The 14,366-nt window shown below is 36.6% G+C and overlaps 1 protein-coding gene across 2 annotated transcripts in view; it reads left to right on the forward strand.

Annotated features, from left to right (window-relative positions):
- The window catches only part of SOS1 (SOS Ras/Rac guanine nucleotide exchange factor 1), a 150,921-nt gene that overhangs the window by 50,659 nt on the left and 85,896 nt on the right, over nt 1-14,366 (forward strand). The window lies entirely within an intron of this gene.

Raw genomic sequence — 14,366 nt, forward strand, 5'->3', positions numbered from 1 at the left:
GGATTTGGAGAAATTGGAACCCTCTTGCATTACTTATGGGAATGTAAAATGGTACAGCTGCTGCGGAAAACATTATGGTGGTTCCTCAAAAAACTAAACATAGAATTACCATATATTCCAGCAATTCTACTTCTAGGTGCAAGCATACCTTGGTTCTAGATCATTGCAATAAAGCAAATATTGCAGTAAAGCTAGTCACATGAATTTTTTGGTTTCCCAGTGCTTATAAAAGTTATGTTTCTATTACACTGTGTTCTGTTAAGTATGTAATAGCATTGTGTCTTTAAAAATGTACATATATTAATTAAAAAATAATGCTATTGGGAAAATGGTGTTAATAGGCTTGCTCCACACAGGGTTGCCACAGACCTTCAATCTGTTAAAAAAACAAAAAACAAAAAAACACAGTATCCGCTAAGCATGATAAAATGAGGTATGCCTGTGTATACCCCAAAGAGTTGAAAGCAGGGACTTAAACAGACATTTGTACACCAGTGTTCATAGCAGCACTATTCACAATAGCCAAAGGTAGAAACAACCCAAATAGTCATTGCTGGATGAATAAATGGATAAACATAATGTGCTATGTACATACAATGGAATATTATTCAGCCTTAAAAAGGAATGAAAATTAATGTAACCTCTCACATCGCTAGGCTAAAGAAGAAAAAAAATAACATGGTGATATAAGTAGAGGCAAAAAAAAGTATTTGACAAAATCCAACTCTCATTCATGATAAAAACTTAGTAAACTAGGGATACAGGGGAACTTCCTCAACTAGATAAAGAATAGGTACCAAAAAAGCTACGGGCTTCCCTGGTGGCGCAGTGGTTGAGAGTCCGCCTGCCGATGCAGGGGACACGGGTTTGTGCCCCGGTCCAGGAAGATCCCACATGCCGCGGAGTGGCTAGGCCCGTGTGTCACAACTACTGAGCCTGCGCGTCTGGAGCCTGTGCTCCCCAACGGGAGAGGCCGCGACAGTGAGAGGCCCGTGCACCGCGATGAAGAGTGGCCCCCACTCGCCGCAACTGGAGAAAGCCCTCACACAGAAACAAAGACCCAACACAGCCATAAATAAATAAATAAACTTATTTTTTTAAAAAAGAATGAAATCTGATATATGCTGCAATGTGGATGAACCTTGAAAAGATTTTGTGAAGCAAAAGAAGCCAGGCACAAAAGGATAAATGTTGTATAATTCCAATTATATGAGGTACCTACAACAGTCAAATTCATAGAGACAAGTGGTTACCAGCGACTGAGGAGAGGAAGGAATGGGGAATTATTGTTTAATGGGTACAGAATTCCATTCTGGGATGATGAAAAAGTTCTGGAGATGGATAGTGGTAATGGTTGCAGAACAGTGAATGTGCTTAATGCCATTAAATTGTGTACTTAAGAATGGTTAAATGGTAAATTCTGTGTGTATTTTACCACAATTTAAAAAAAGCAAAACACTTAAGGTAATTGTTAAGCATGGTTTCGGTTAGAGCCGCTGATATATGGGATTATATAATGCAAAGTGGGATAAACTGGATTTTGTTGGTACTATATCTAAAGAGAAATTTGTCAAATTGATGAGTTCAAGTACGTACAATCTTCATCCGTTTTTAATGTTCAGCTGCTATAATTTGTACCTCACTGCATGTGGTAATGTGAATAGTGACTACTTACAATTATTTAGCATTCTATCATTTAAAGTACTTTCAGTTATATGACTTCATTTGATCAAGTGTCTCTGGAGATGGGTAATGATATTGCCTTTTTCAGGTGAGAAACTTGAGATTTAGGAGATACGATTTACCTAAGACAACAAATACATACATACATACAGGTAAAGTCAGACCTCCAAGATAGATCTTCTGACAGCAACTCTCATTATTTGCCCCATTGGCAGTCTCCAAGAAAATAGGAGGTCTTGTTTAAGTTATTAGAAAGATCCCATGGATTTAATTGTTTTGTGAACTGAAAAAATGAAGTTTTTAAATGAATCATAAGACTTAATACTTTATTTTGCAGACTGTCATTTGACAGCTCTATTGTTCTTGCCATATTGTTTAATATTTACAAAATCAAGATACACTGATTCTATATAAGGAAGTATTTTTATGAAGCATAAACGTGATACTTTATAATAAATACTAATTAATGCTAGTTATCAGGAAATCTGAAGCATATCTGTTATTGTGTGGAGCTGTTTTCTTCTCTTGCATTGAACTAATCTCTGTACCCAACCATTTGTGTATACTATGCTTTTCATTATTCTTTTAGAGCTTCCCTGTGAAGAACATATTCATCACATTGGAGCCCAAGAGTCAGTAGGTTCCCTTTTTTGCCAGGGACATTTGGCCATGCTCTAGAATAGTAGAAAGATGTAGGGAAAAGCCACTTCTGATATTCTAGTTTAATACTCATACCCCCATAGCCTTCCTAGCTATCATCGTGGAATTGGTGTGGTAAGGGAACTGTGGGCTACAGTTTTCAAAGCATTAAAAAAATGCTTCTGGGGGCTTCCCTGGTTGCGCAGTGGTTGAGAGTCTGCCTGCAGATGCAGGGGACGTGGGTTTGTGCCCTGGTCCGGGAAGATCCCACATGCCGTGGAGCGGCTGGGCCCGTGAGCCATGGCCACTGAGCCTGTGCGTCCAGAGCCTGTGCTCCACAACGGGAGAGGCCACAACAGTGAGAGGCCTGCGTACCACAGAAAAAATAAAAATAAAAATAAATAAATAAATGCCTCTGATTTCTGCTGGATAGTATGGGATCTGTAGGAGGAAAAAAAGTTTTATTGTTTTTTCGTGACATTTTTGTTTTAACAGTGATCTGATATCTACTTCTTGCTATTTTCATAGGAGCACAATGTGATAAACTTATTAAAAATAAAATTCCAGGCTTGTTTACCCATATATTAAACTGATTGTTTGCTAGTTTCATATCTCAAAGATATCTCAAGCATAATGAAGTCCAGATCATCCAGATCATCATATAATCATCTCAACAGATGGAGGGAAAGTGTTTGACAAAATTCACCCTCCATTTATGATAAAAACTCTCAACAAAATTGGTATAGAAGGAGTGTATCTCAATATAATAAAGTCTATATATGACAAGCCCAGAGCTTACATCATACTCAACAGGGAAAAGCTAAAAGCTTTTTCCTTAAGATCAGGAACAAGACAAGGGTGTTCACTTTTGCCGCTGGTATTGGCACTGGAAGTCCAAAGCAGTGAGATAAGAAAAATAAATAAAAGGCATCCAATTTGGAAAGGAAGAAGTAAAACTCACTATTTGTGGATGGCATGATTTTATATTTAGAAAATCCTAAAGACTCCACCAAAAAAAAAAAACTGTTAGAACTAATAAATCAATAAAGTTGAAAGGTACAAAATCAATATACAAAAATCTATTGCATTTTTATACACTAACAGTGAACTGTCAGAGAAATTAATAGAGTAATCCCATTTACCGTTGCATCAGAAAGAATAAAATAGCTAGGAATAAATTTAACCAAGGAGGTGAAAGGACCTGCACACTGACAATTATAAGACATTGACAAAAGAAATTGAAGAAGACGCATGTAAATGGAAAAACATCCTGTGCTCATAGATTGGAACAATTTTTAACATATTGTTAAAATATCTATATTACCCAAAGGAATCTATAGATTCGTTGCAATCCCTATCAATTCCAGTGGCATTTTTCACAGAAATAGGGCAAACAATCCTAAAATTTTTATGGAAGGAACCACAAAAGATCTCAGATAGCCAAAGCAGTCATGAGAAAGAGCAAAGCTGGAGACATCACGCTCCCTGGTTTCAGAATGATATTACAAAGCTATCATAATCAAGACAGTATGGTATCAACATAAAAGCCATGTAGATCAATGGAACAGAATAGAGAGTTCAGAAATAAACCCACATATAGATGGTATATTAATTTGCAACAAAGGCGGCAAGAATATGCAATGGGCAAAGGACAGTCTCTTTAATAAATAGTGATTGGAAAACTGGACTACTAACTTATACACAAAATTTAACTCAAAATGGATTAAAGACTTGAATTTAAGACCAGAAACCATAAAACTCCTAGAAGAAAACATAGGCAGTAAGTTCCTTGACATTGCTCTTGGAGATATATTTTTGGATCTGACTCCAAAGGCAATGGCAACAAAAACAAAAATTAAAAAATGAGCTACATCAGCATACCCAACCCCCAGGCCACGGACAGGTATCAGTCTGTGGCCTGTTAGGAACCAGGCCGCACAGCAGGAGGTGAGCAGCGGGGCGAGTGAGTGAAGCTTCATCTGTATTTACAGCCGTTCCTCATTGCTCGCATTACCACCTGAGCTCTGCCTCCTGTCAGCATTACGGTGAGTTGTATAATTATTTCATTACATATTACAATATAATAATAATAGAAATAAAGTGCACAATGAATACAATGTGCTTGAATGTACCACTCCAGCATCCCCGGTCCATGGAAAAATTGTCTTCCACATAACTGGCCCCTGGTGCCAAAAAGTTTGGGGACCGCTGAGCTACATCACACTGAAAAGCATATGCACAGGAAACCATTAATAAAAAGCAACCTACTGGATGGCAGAAGATATTTGCAAATCATATACCCGATAAGGACTTAATATACAACATATGTAAGGAACTCATACAACTCAATAACAAATAAAACAACCAATCTTATTAAAAAGTGGGTAGAGGGTCTGAATAGACATTTTTCCAAAGAAGATACACAGATGACCAACCATGCATATTAAAAGTGCTCAGCATCACTAATCATCAGCGAAATGCAAATCAGAACCACAGTGTGACCCACCTTATACCTGTAAGAATGTAATCAAAAGGACAAGAAATAACAAGTGTTGGTGAGGATATAGAGAACAGGGAACCTTTGTGCACTGTTGGTGGAAATGTAAATTGGTGCAGCCACTATGGAAAACAGTATGGAGGTTCCTCAAAAAATTAAAGATAGAACTACCATATCATTCAGCAATTCCACTTCTGGGTATTTATCTGAAGAAAATGAGAACGCTAATTTGAAAAGATTCATGCACGCTTATGTTCACTGCAACCAAGATATGGAAACAACGAAGGGTCTATCAGTGAATGAGTGGATAAATAAGATGTAGGATGTGTGTGTGTATCCACACACACAATGGAATACAATAGCCAAGATATGGAAACAACTGAAGTGTCTATCAGTGAATGAGCGGATAAATAAGATGTGGGGCGTGTGTGTGTATACACACAGTGGAATACTAATCAGCCATAAAATGAATGAAATTTTGCCATTTGCAGCAACGTGGATGGACGTTGAGGGTTTTATGCCAAGTGAAATAAGTCAGAGAAAGACAATTACCATCTGATTTTACTTATATGTGGAATTTTAAAAAGAAAACAAATGGACAAACAAAATAAAACGGAACTCATAGATACAGAGAATGAATCTGTGGTTGCCAGAGGGGAGGGGGGTTGAGGGGTGGGCAAAATGGGTGAAGGGGATCAAAAGGTACAAACTTCCAGTTACAAAATAAAGTCACAGGGATGTGATGTACAGCATGGTGGCTATAGTCAGTAATGTTGCGTTACAAATTTGAAAGTTGCTAAGCAAAATTTTAAAAGTTCTTATTACAAGAAAAAAGGTTTATAACTTTGTATGTGACATATGGTAACTAGCCTTATTGTGGTGATAATTTCACAATGTATACAAGTGTTGAATCAATATGTTGCACACCTGAAACTAATATGATGTATGTTGATTATACTTTTAAAAAGAAGATATCAAGCATAATGAACTAAACTGTTAATCTCCTTGTCCTCCCATTTACTAAAAAATCTGCTTCTTACAGTTTTCCTCATCTTAGTAAATGCATCTGCATCTGGTGCATCTGGCCAGTGATCTGGGCCCTTCATAACCCTCTCTAATTTCATTTCCTTCACTCTCCCCTTCATGTCTGTACACGCTGTTCCATTTGCCTAGAATATCATTCCTCTCACTTCACCAATCCACTTTTTACCTAAATTCTACTCACCCTTCAGGTATCAGCTTTAATCTTCATTTCCAGAACCACCCGGTTAATTTAGGCCCCTTTTGTAGCTTCATGACATCCTTTAATAAGAATAACAGTAATAGCTGCAGCTAACATTTAGTAAACCTTGACTGTGTACTGGTACATAATATTGTCAGAAGGATTAAGTAATTTTTTAGAGTTACACCCTGATAATTTGAAGAACTGAGTTTGAATTTAGACAGTTTACCCCACACTTAACCTCTTCACTGCTCTGCCTCTTACTGTGTAGTTACTTTTGTGATTACTTGTCTTGTTCCCCTCTTGTACTTCTAAGCTCTGTGAAGGCAGGGACTATGTCTATCTTATATTCCTAGTATCTAGTTGAACATATGCATAAGTGCATTGTCGTATTTGAGATGTAGCCTCATTTACTCAGAAAGTTTGAAAATGGATAAAATTTACAATGTCACCTGGAATTCACAGATGACATTGACCATTTTACCTTCTAGAAATGAAAGTATAAATGTGTAGAAATCTATTTAGTTCATCTCGTAAATCAATTTACTGTTAGTGATTATACATCAAGGAACCCGATCTATTTGGAGAAGATTGAATTTGAAAAAAAATTTCCCCCTGCCTTTGATTCACTATATTTTAGAATCTAATTGCTTAGAGGTTATGGGCAGTCAATTGGTGAGTTTTATTAGATATTTTAGTCACAAACTGCCATCTGTTGCTATTTTGGGGAAAACTGTCAAAGAATAGACAATAGACACACATGTGTTATGACTTGGTATTCCAGCTTTAAAGAAGCCTCTTACGGCTTCCCTGGTGGCGCAGTGGTTGAGAGTCCACCTGCCGATGCAGGGGACACGGGTTTGTGTCCCGGTCCGGGAAGATCCCACATGCCGTGGAGCGGCTGGGCCCGTGAGCCATGGCTGCTGAGCCTGCGCGTCCGGAGCCTGTGCTCTGCAACGGGAGAGGCCACGACAGTGAGAGGCCCGCATACCGCAAAAAAAAAAAAAAAAAAAGCCTCTTAGACGGAGATCAAAACTTAAAGTAGAATAGAATGAGTGGGAGCACTAGGGTAAAAAAGATGGGAATATTATAAAGAGCTCCTGCCTGTGTCAGGACATCACTGATAAGGGATTTCTCTTACTTTTGGAAGATTCTTGGGTATGAAGATTAAGAAAATGCTTTGAAGAAGAACTAAAACTCCATCAGAGATTCTTTTCTTGAGTCAGTTCTTTGTTTTATTGATGGGAAATCTGTTATCACACAAAGTAATAAAAAAATTGTCTAGGAAGGCCATACTCATTGTTTTTAAAGCAAAATAAATGAAAGGTGATGTAAACTTGGCACTTGACACGTGTTTGGAATTTGATGTGCATAGTTATTTTCTGTGGGAAAGGACTTTGAATGTTGTCTTTCCCATCGCTGATGTACACACAGCAGAAAAGCAATCATGAAATTTTTTATTTAAATGAAAAAATTTTAATCTACATTTTATATTTACATAAAGTGTTACAAAAGTGCATAAATATGACACTTATTTTCAATACAGGTTTTTTTGGGTTTTTTTTTTTTTGAGAGGGAGGGGGTAGTTTGTTCATTCTTCCCCCTTTTTTCTTCCCTTTCATCTACATTCCTGCCCTGCCAGGTCCTTCTAACCCATATTAATAACCTAGGTTATATTATTCCATATTTTCCTCCATGTTGTCATGTTCATGTACAGATGTATATAATACATTATACATACATACAAGTGTGTATGTGTTTGTATTGTGTGTTTGTGGTTTTTTGAGTGCTCCTGTACTTTAAAGTTTTCTGTCTTACTCAAGAATACCTTATGGAAATCTGTTACATGGCAAAGCTCTGATTTATTCTTTTTAACAACTACAAAGTTGTATTAGTTGACCAGGGCTACCATAACAAAGTACCACACACTGGGTGGCTTAAACAACAGAAATTTATTTTATTACAATTCTAGAGGCTAGAAGCCCAAGGTGCTGCCAGGGTGGATTTCTTCTGAGGCCTCTCTTCTTGGCTTATGGATAGCTATCTTCTCCCTGTGTCTTCTCCACAACCCCCAAAATAAAATATAATAAAACTCTAAAAATCACTTCATAAAAAACAATTTCAACTTTGTTTCCTTAGATATAGTACAAGAACCTTAAACTAAGGTGTTAAACTTGAATTTCTTACCTTTCTGAAAAATATTACCCTCTTCTAGTATTTCCTATCCTAGTGAAATTAGTGGTTCTCCCTCATTGCTGTTCTCACTACCCCCAAAATAATTATCCAGACTTACCTCCTCACCTCTTTTACATCTCCCACTGCTTCTACATTGTTTCAGGCCTTCATTGTATCTTTTTACACAGCCTGCAGCATCCTTCCAACTAGTTTTGCTTTCTTCACTTTCATCTTTGTTTTAACCCATCCTTTATACTGACACCAGAGAGATTCTTCAGCAAATAGATCTAATTATGTCAATGTCTGTTTGAAACCCTTCTATCACTTTCTCCTGCCCTGATCACTTCTCAACTTCTTAGCATGACACACAAGCCTGCCCTTTCCAGTCTTAGCTTTTCCCAGGTGCAGTCTTTGATCCAACTCTTACAGTTTCCCCAATACATCATTTTATCTTGGCCTCTATGCCTCTTTATATGTTACCTCTTTTAGTAAAAGCCCTACTTCCTTATCTGCTTCCCTGTTGCACCTTATTCATCCTTTTTAATCCAGTTCAAGTGTGTTTTACTTGTGAAGACTTCTGATACTCCTCAGGCACCATCAGCAAGGATCATTCTTTTTTTGGTTGTCATTGTACCGTAAATATAACTCCATTGTAACCTCATAACGCTGTGTTAAGTCACTTGTTGACATGTCTAGCTCCTCTGTGAGCTGAACTCTTTGAGGGCAGATGTCATGTTCTCATTCATCTTCGTGTCCCCAGCAATGAGAGGAAATCGGGGGAAAAAAAAACGTTACGTACATGGGCCTAAAGGCTAATTAACAAGCCCTAAGAAATGCGAAAATATTTTCAGTCAATTTTGTTTTTGGAAAAAATTTGTTCTCTGATTTGTTTTATTATTGTTGCTTTTAATTTTTTTTTAAACAAAGGCTTTTTTGCTTTGATTTTTAAATAAACCTCAAAATGAGGAGAAATAAGAACCTAAAACATCATACATTGACTAATTGTAACAATGAGAAATTGATTTAACAGTCCAAATCTTTATTATTTGCTATGGTAAAGGTTTTGAGCATACCAGTTTTATTTCAAATTCTGTTATGTGTTTAAATAAAAGTAGCAGATCTGGGCTCAAGATGTGACAAAGTACAATCCAGAAGTTTTCTAATTCTTCAGAGAGCCATTAGCTAGAAAAGGCTATGAAAGATTCATCAGAATTCAACTTAGTGTTTTCTAGCAGTTTACCCAAGGGGTTCCTGAATACAGTTAGGGGACTCATGGATCAAACAGCTAGGAATTGTTATAGATCTAATCCCTTTGCTATTCCAGATTCCATAAATCTGACAATAATAGCCACAAAGTTGCTTCTGAATTTGTTAGAAATTACTAGAGACAAAATGAACTGTCAAGACAGAAGCCGGCAGTCCTTAAGAAATGTTTAAAATTCAGTGGGTGGCATCTTTAACTGAATATGATGATTATTCCTTAATCGAATATGATAATTATACCACAAAAGAATTACAGTCATGATCATATAAAATTCTTATTCATGGCTATCGTTCATTTTTTAGTGAAGTTTTTGCATTTACTTTACTTAAATTACCTAAGTGCATTTAAAGAAGCATATGAAGTTTTCTATGTCAGTAAGCCTAAGTATAAAATATAATGTTTTTGAAAACTGCATGTAAAGGAAAACCCCCATCAACTTTAAACCCAAGTCTAAGTGCATATTATAATTGCTCTCATACACACACCCTTAGTGAATGTTAGTTGTAGATAGCTTCTAAAGGCTGTCATAAAATTTGGCAGTGTAACCTATTCTGTACAGTCTTGAATAATTTGGATCATTTGATCTATTAAATATCTTTGAGTACCATTTAGATGGAATGGAACACTTGAGGTGTAACACTATCTTATAGAAGAGAAGTGGTTTTTTATCCTATATGTATAAGGAAATGGAATGCTACTTCTGTCTGCTCATTAAAGAAATCTCTTAACAGCATCTTCCTTGAAAGAATAAAGAGCAAAGTCTGTATTTCAGGAATTGGTGTTCTGCTTGTCTTTAAGCATTTACCATTGTACATGCTTTTCAGTCAGAGATTTTGAAGTATTGTTTTTAGAGAATTAAAATAATTTATTAGTCTCATATGAATGAACCTTATGATTCTAATTTGACAAATTTAAGATGTGATAAAGGTTAATCTCCAGAAATTTAGGTGAACAGTTGGCATCATGCATTTTTTTCTATTTAAGCCTAATTCTTTGTTTGATTTATTTACCTAATAGGTTTTATTTGGCTATTAGTAACCATCAACGAATAAAACTGTTAGAATTTGAATTTCTAAAATTTCATGTATCATACAAGGTGTCAAGCTTAACATTTTAACTATAAGTGATAAGCAGTATCACGGTTTTTGGGTTGTTTTTTTAAACCATAGCATTTCACCACTGTATTTATATACAGTTCATTTGATTCTACGTAATAAACATTGATTTTAGTTCTGACTGCCTTTATATGTTGAATGGTTTCTGCCATAAGGATTTATTCTCCTAAATCAACCAGACTTCTAGCATTACCACCACCCCTTTTAACTCTTAATTCTGAGAAAGAGATATTTTCTTCCTTTCTCCCCTATAACACAGAGGCTTTGAGTATTCCCTGAATGTCAGGGGTTTAGAGTGAAAAGCAAAGAGAAAATGATTCTATAAGTAGATAAACAAGGCCTTGCGTAATGGGAGCATCAATAGAGGAAACAGACAAGGGAACATGTAATTATAACTCAGTAGGACAAAGCCAATAACAAAAATGTGATACCTAGTACAAGGATTAGCACAGAGCAGAGTATAAGACCCATAGAGCAGGGGCTGTTTTTTATTAATCTCTATATATCCAGTATTTAATAGGTTCAATAAATCAGTTAAATGAATGAGATTAATTCTGCCTTAGAAAGAGACAACAAGCAAGAAAGTCTACCCAAATGACACGAGATCTGGGGTTTGAAAGTCAGATAGATAGGTGAAATGGTAAGAGAATGAATGATAGCCATGGAGAACAGTGTGAGTGAAAACTGCATGCCATGTTCCACAAACTGTGAATAGTTTGAATTGCTTCAGCATAAAGTGTAAATTGAAGAGCAGTTAAAGATGGAGCTATATTAGTGAAGAATTATACAGTTTCTATGGGTTTCTTTGAAAAACAGAGAACATTTAAAAAATATAATCTGATCAATTTACATTTTCTTGAACACTTTATAAAATGTGTTTTGAGGTACCTAAACCACTTCCTCAAAAGGCTTGATATTTTTTAAAGTTAATTAGAATTATTATTGATTAAATATTTTCATCTTTTTTTATATATAAATATCTTTATTTTTTGGCTATGCTGGGTTTTCGTTGCTGGGCGTGGGCTTCCTCTAGTTGTGGCGAGCGGGGGCCGCTCTTCGCTGTGGTGTGCAGGCTTCTCATTGTGGTGGCTTCTCTTGTGGTGGAGCACGGGCTCTAGGCGCATGGGCTTCAGTAGTTGTGGCACACAGGCTCAGTAGTTGTGGCTCGCCTGCTCTAGAGCGTAAGCTCAGTACTTGTGATGCATGGGCTTAGTTGCTCCACGGCATGTGGGATCTTCCTGGACCAGGGCTCCAACCCGTGTCCCCTGCATTGGCAGGGAGATTCTTAACCACTGCGCCACCAGGGAAGTCCCTAAATATTTTCATCTTAATATTTGTTATCTCTAGCAATTTAGCTTTATGTCACATTTTTAGTATATTTACAATTTTATGTAATACATGGGATCGTTTGTGTAATCAATGATCATTTTACCCATTTTGAATAATTTTACCTTTTCAGATGATAAGATTTATAGTGCTACATTTACATTTATGACATGCTGATGTTTCTTAAAGTATGACCGCATACTTCAAACCAAGCTTTAGGGACTTCGCTGGCGATCCAGTGGTTAAGACTCCACACTTCCACTGCAGGAGGTGTGGGCTCGATCCCTGGTTGGGGAACTAAGATCTCATATGCTGCGTGGTGCAGCCAAAAGAAAAAAAAGCAAAGTTTTATATAGAAGCCCACTATATAAATAGATACAGTTCATGGACATTCTACTCCTTATGCTGAAGGAGCTACTAGGACTCCTCCAAGTTGACACTCAGGGGTTTAGTGGAAAGAGCTTTGGCCTAAATACCAGGAGGCCCAGGTTCAGCATTATTAGTTAGTTACAGGATTGTGGGTGTCTCCTTTTTATTATCTGCTAAATAAAGGGACTGAGCGAAATGACTTCTGAAGTCTCTTTTACTTATAAAATTATGTTGTTTTATAAATCTGTAGCTATATTTTATGTGATGCTGGAGCCTTGAATAGGAATGTAACCCCAATTATAGCTACATTTTCCGGGACTACATCTTGGTGAAACCAGGGGCTGTCTGTACTGTTTTTCATTTGTGAGATATAGTTTCTCTTGTTCAACATTTATAATAAGTTCCTCCCTACTTCTCCCCCCCCCCCCAGTCCATGTATAGTTGAGATTTTGGTAGGATAGGTGGAGATATCTAGCAAGTATTTTGGTATATGGGTCTAAAAGTCAGGAGAAAAGTCAGGACTACAGATAGATTTGGAGTCATCCATGCAGGTGATAAAAATGTGGAAGTAAATGAGATAAGTTGGGAGAGAGAACAGAAGAAGGGAGCAGACAGACAAGGAGGGACTCCACATTTGAGGGGTGAAGGAAGATATGGAACTCTATAAGGAAAAAGAAACAAAGAAATAAAAGAAGCAGAATAGATTGTGTCACTGATAATAAGAAAAGAGAGTTTAAAAAAGTCGAGAGCCCTCCACCAAAAAAAAAAAAAAAAAACCACCATGAAGTGTTAGGATTCACTTTTCAAGGAAGATAAGTCAACCATGAAGTTAAAGGGTATCTAAGAAAACAGTTTAAGCCAATGAGGGCATGCAATTCAATGTATAAAAATAAAACTGTTCTCAAAAGTTCCAGGGGTTTTTTTGTTTCATTTTTAAAAGTTCTTTTTAATCATGCTTAGTGTTGAAGAGGAGTCTGTTTACAAACAAGTTTCGTTACCTACACAGATTAGTCAGAATGTGATGGCCTGGTGAATAGAAAGCTGAGAAACATGAATTCTGGGTTCTAGTCCATACTCCATCCATTATTTTAACTGCACAACCATTCAGTCATCTAATAGGGTGAGAGATTTGTAAGCAGATCAGTTACAATCAGGTTGGTAATAGCTATACCAAAAATGACAAAAAGTACTTAGGCAGATGATTTAAGCCTTTTGGGGCTCAGTTTCTTCACCTGTAAAATAATAGTAAATTGTTTTAAACGTCATAATTAATGTAGCACCCCTCACACAGTTCTGAATTGTCATAATGTTATTTGCCTCTAAAATATTTTTCTTTAAAAAGTATTATAAGTGCATATATATGTTTATATGCATGTCTATGTACTTTTAATATATATTTTAAAATTCATTATATGGTATACTTTATAATAAAATTTCTCCATACATTGAGGCTGTCAAACCCTCAGCTAATGAGGTGTATGTAGTAGGACAGACCATACTAAATGCTCTTGGCTAGTGAGTACTGTGTACTTTCATCCAATGAGAGCTCTGAGAGCTCTACCATCCTTTAGAGAGTTGAGCATATTTTGAAACATGTATTGTTTGTCTCCTGAAACTGATTTTTCTGCCGTTTTCTAAAGTAGGGAACAGTTTTGACCCATAGTGAGTGACAAAGGGAAGCAAGTAAAGACTATCATGCTGGTTATTAAAATGTAAATTTTACAAAAACCGGTGGCCTAAGATGCCTCCAAAGAAATGGTCGAGGAAAATGAAGGTAAAGATTATTGGGCATTTATGAATGAGTGACCATCAAGTTATCTTCCTGAAGCATAGACAGTCTCACATTGTCAAAAGTGCCCATTTTGTGTCGTTTGATGTAGGGTGACTTTGTGTTCAACAGACATTTATCAAGCTTGTATTATGTGCCATGTACAGCGCTAGATGCTGGGGTTACTTTGATGAATAAGATATATCCCTCTTGGATTTTATCATTGGGTAGGAAAGATAGAGTTAAACAAGGGACCCATAGGAGGTCAATTTTTCCCAAGCACTGTGTTGACTAAGTGTTCTGACTAC

This window comes from Monodon monoceros, unplaced genomic scaffold (genome assembly GCF_005190385.1).
Source record: "Monodon monoceros isolate NGI ecotype Baffin Bay Population unplaced genomic scaffold, NGI_Narwhal_1 Super_Scaffold_19, whole genome shotgun sequence".
In the NCBI taxonomy this organism is placed as follows: Eukaryota; Metazoa; Chordata; class Mammalia; order Artiodactyla; family Monodontidae; genus Monodon; species Monodon monoceros.